This window comes from Halyomorpha halys, unplaced genomic scaffold, assembly GCF_000696795.3.
Source record: "Halyomorpha halys isolate HHAL.00 unplaced genomic scaffold, Hhal_1.1 Scaffold1351.1, whole genome shotgun sequence".
Lineage (NCBI taxonomy): Eukaryota > Metazoa > Arthropoda > Insecta > Hemiptera > Pentatomidae > Halyomorpha > Halyomorpha halys.
Genome location: NW_027116421.1, coordinates 21,779 through 27,107, shown reverse-complemented (window position 1 = coordinate 27,107; position 5,329 = coordinate 21,779).

The following is a 5,329-nucleotide window of genomic DNA, read 5'->3' as shown; positions in this document are numbered from 1 at the left end:
TCAGGGATCCTCAGGTCGATTGTGTAAATATTGTATATATTATTTTATCATTATGTTATTTTATTTATTTATTTTTCATACAGATAGTCTGATTATGTTCATCTTGTCTATTCTTTTGTTTGTATATATTTTAAGAGAGTTTTTTTATTTAATTTTAATTTTTTTTTTTTTTACTTATTTATTTTATTTTATTTTTATTTTAGTATGTATGAGATAATTCATAAATATTACCTATTGCCCACAACTGTGTGGCAGATTGTAATATCTATCAATAAATAAATCTATCAAAAAAAAAAAAAAATTCGATATAAATATATAATCTTCTCATTATATTATAAGTTATTATTTTAGGATTACGAAGTTTCCAGAAATCGAAATACCTTATCAGTAATTTTTATTTTTAGTATTCAGATATTAACTCCAAATAAAAAAAAACAAGACTTGTTACAGGCTTGTAAAAAAAGTTCATAAAAGTAAGTACACAAAATTAATATCGTAGATCATCAGAAAGACGAGAAGACCATCATATCTTCGCTTTTGAAGTAGAGCATGCAACGAGAGACTATCTCTATAATGTAACTGTAAGTATCTCAGATTTGGTAAGGGTTTGATCATCGGCACTAAAAAGAATCTTTTGTTGGGTATCAAGTTCTTGAAAAACTCGAGGACTCACGTAGTCCCGTGAGTGTAACTGTTTAACGATCAGATCGTTGTAGCTGAAGGAGTTAGAAACCGAATGTCATCAGTAGCATCGTTTCGATTCCGTGGTGGCCCCACGGAGTGAAAACTCAACTCTCCTGTTCCATAACAGATTAGTTACCTCTAGGATAACTGTTCGTATGTCAGAAATGATCTAGAGGTAAAAAAAACGTACATCATTAAGTCAATTGAATGCCATAGTTCTTGAGTTTTACGAAGTCACCACCATTCTGATTCTCAAGGGTCTGATAAGAGTCTTTTCAATGACAGAAGCACCTTGGTGGCCCTAGATACTTCTCTGATATTAAGGTGCCTCGAGAATCCATGGTAATAATTATTAGCAGATTATATGATGGTAACCCTCTTCTTATTCTCTAATATTTCCAGAAGAGGATACAATTGCAGGTAGGTATATTATACAGTGGAATGAGACCACAGTCATGTTCTGATTAAAGTATTTATACTTGGTTTATTCACGCTCGGATAATACGAAAGCTTAGGTAATCAAGACCCTACTGTATTATGTTTTCGGGAGAACTACCAATTGCTGATTGCCACACACCTTATCACACCGACTATCAACACGACAACAACCGATTCGGTAGCCCTTGGTTCATCACGATATGATAATGAGGATAGTTTAATATCAATAATGTAAATTCCAAAGATTCAGAGCTCAGTGTCTTTAGGATCAAAAACTATTTTGTTATTTAGGAACTGGGTGACCCTCTTCGTTTTAAGTGTGTAAAGGAGTAAATGCATACACAATACATTTGTGTATACATAGGCTAAAGTTGTGGATAAAATTGATATGGAACTATCGATGTACAAATCCGTACAATAAAGAATGAAATACAAAGTTATGGGTTTCCACTAGAGCTGTGTTACCGGATTGGAATCCCAAACGGTCACTCCATTCACAGACAAGGTTGTTTTTTTTTAAACGACCACACGTTCACTTACTCAGTGGTGGGATCCGTTTCCTCAAATCACATTGATCTTGCGAGTAGTAGACTCAATGAATTGACACTCTTTGGAAGAGTTTAATATTTGGGTTTGACTTAGGATGCTCTTATGTTCATATTAAATGCTCTATGTTTTTATTAGTGTGATTATTTTTATCTATACTTTTTTCCATGTACTTATTTATTTATTTTTACAACAAAATTTGTAATGAACTACTTATGTAGTGACAGGGGAGTTGGAAGGTACTTCAGTAATTACAAAACAAAAAAGCAGTCAACTCATAAATTATATTTTTAAACTCATAGATTTTATTTTATTTGTGAAAGGCAAAATCTTGTACAAATTCATAACACAATATACAATTAAAAAACAAAGCCTGAGTCTAGTGGTCTATTACAAAAACAAAAAACAAAATATAAAACAAGTTCTCTATGACAAAACAATAAACAAAAAAAAAACAGACTGAATAATACACAACTATTAACATAATATTCATTATTCCATTATATTTAACTTAAAATAATGAGAATTCTTTAAAATAAACGAAAGCGTGATATAAATGAAGATATTAATTGGCTTCGAAAACTATTTATATAATAGAATTTATATGTCACTTACAAAACTATACTTATAACATATTGTTACAATGTAAATATATAGTCTGTTCAATTTGGCTATCAATTTTCAATATATTTTCAATGTTTTGTAAGTCACAAGATACGGATATGGGTGGCTTTAAGATATATTGTCTGTTTTCTTTAAAGGTGGAACAATGTTGGAGGATGTGGTACAAACTATTATTGAAATAACTTTTGCTGAATGGACAATGGAGTTCGTTTGTCTTGAAAGTGATGGTTTTGCTTCCGTGGTGTAGTTTGATATGCTCCGTGTTTCCTACTCTTAGTTAGCTGATGCACCTTATTTTTTTTTTTAATTTAACCTATATGCTAAAAATGCTTCAGGTTTGAGTAGGTTAAAACTGCAGAGTGATCGGTATATGGGGTTAATGTTTGAGTTCAATGCTCTATTGGTGTCAGTTGAGAAGTTGTAGTTTCATATGAACTATTGAACTCATTTCTACATCCATATTGGTGGGCTATCATATTGAGTTGTGAGACCCAGTTGTATTCTACGTCAGGGTTTTCTGCATCTAGCATCCTTAGTCTGATGAAACATAGTTTTGGGAGTCTCTTTTCTGACATTAATGACAGTTTGGACCAGTAGTTGATGCTCTTAGTCATTACTTTTGAACTTAATGGACTTCTACCTGTCTCGAGTCGAATCATATAGTTTGGGGTATTCTTGGGCCATCCATATAGGTATTTAATAAATTTCATTTGAGAAATTTCGATAGCATCCAGATATCTAAGGCTCCAAACTTCGGATGCATATAGAAGAACTGACTCATAAATTATATTAGTTGCATTAATACCAGGGTACATTGTAGTAGTAGGTAGTACAATAGGAGTAGGTAGGAACCTATTATTACATTAACTTATTATACAAGTTGTGGTTCAGAAAGATAATTAATAAATGTTATATCACAATGGCAAACTGGCAAATTCAGGTGACAAGATGAGTCCAGGAACTTTTTGGGAGAGAGTAGGGGATGTTCAACACCCCCTTTCTGTGCAGACAGATTCAGTGGTCGTGAACATTTGTAGAACACGTTCAGTGCGGGTAGGTTCTTCCTGAAGATAAGGTTTTTTCAATACGTTCACCCCTGACTTATACATCTCTAGTTGCTAGCAATGAATAGCCCAGTACGATAAGTTTTCTTTCCGATAAAATAAAATAAACAACATTATGATTTAAAAATAATTTATTTTATTCATTTTCCTACTTTTCTCGATTACAATATAACTTGATTCTATTTGTTAATTATCGTTCCCAAATCTCGCTCAAGATAGGGCCCCTCCTTGTGGAAAGATTACACTTCTCCTAATGAACAATGATCTATCGACAGACCATCCTTCTTGTCTGCGGGCTTCAACGGAGATGTGATGGATGACGGACCAAGTTTGGATAATATCTTCCCCACAGTAATAAATTTCCATAAATTAATCGATTAACCTTCTGAATAACACTTATATAAATTCTACAGTAATGTGAACTATTGTAAAACAAATGGTTTAAAGTTTTTCTGAGATGTTGGTATTTAAATATCTTAAATCTAATTTGTTTTTCAACTTAAGACTGTATAATAACCAGAAAATTGTAATACAATTTTTATATATTAATTGTCTGAAACAAACATTTACATGTCGACGAGAACGGGAGAATTGAGGAAGAAGGTTAAAATTTTGTTAAAGAGATATGGTATGCCGAATGGCTGTTACCAAGAATCAAATGATAAAGCTTTGTAACTGCAACGGTGCCAGTTCTGTGTTACTTCATTACAAAGTACTGAAGCCCTGACCTCACCCTTCATGGATCTTTTTTTCTCACCCTTCTATTAATTATATTGTCTCAAGGAAAAACCAATACATAATATAAAAATATTTTATAGCAAACCATTCACCTGAATCATTTCACTAAATCATTTTATTGAATTATATTATCCATGGATCTACTAAAATAAATACTTTGTTCCTTTGTGTAGCTTTGAAAATATTACAAAGATGTCAAACTGGTAGTGATAACAAGGAGATATGTTGAGAGTAGTGCTGGCCCATAGGCAGAATTGGGGAAAATAGTTGAAACTAACAGCTAAAACTTTCATGGATACAATATTTATTTATCACTGGTTCATCCATGAATAGGGCTCATATCCATGACAGTTTTAGCTGTTAGTTTCTACTAGACCTAATTTTTACCCAGCTCTGACCACTGGACACGTGACGATTTGAACTTGTTCTACAGCATCTGAAACACTTAACCTATTTAGGTTTTTTTTCCTGACTTACTTAATTACTTTTACCGACCTCCCTGGATATAATTAATGTAGTACATGGAAGGGAGATGATGAGCTATTGATTTTTATCTTAACTTACCTGTAATTAGTAAAATTCCTGGGATCTGACAGCAACTCTGGAGGAATTGGATACTTGAAAAATGGGGAAATAATCGGTATCGGTCAAACGGTGACGGGCTTACCAGGTTTGTGGAGTAAAAAATATGTCACAATTTAAAATAACGACATACAATTTGGCAGATTTTTTTCCCCTCTAAACCATATGGGTTTAAAGGGTTTGATATAAAGGAGATTGGTAACTATAATGGGTAATATCTCTTTTTAATGCATTCCCAAATAGAAAAATGGATTGGGTTTGCTATCTGATTATAGGGAACATCAGATTTCGTAATGACTGTACTAAGTTGGTACGCCTCTGCCGAGTCTGAGTCTGTTTGTGTGTGTCTAACACCTTTTTGGCCACCATGTCGGTGTCAGTGTCTTGAATAATAGGTTCTAGTACAAGAGCCGTGTAGAAAAAAGGCTGTTATCTCACCCCAATTTTCGATTACTTTAATGAGAAATAAGTATAAGAAAACTAGGTATAATTACTAGTCAAAATTCATGAGTCTGTCAGTTATAGGTAGGGGGATTAAAAAATGGTGGCTGTTTCAAAACCTTTAAAAAAACGCTAATTTTTCATTCGGAGCTCTATATCTTAAAAACTACCAACAACACTAGAAAATCTAAGAGAACATTATTTAAAGAAGA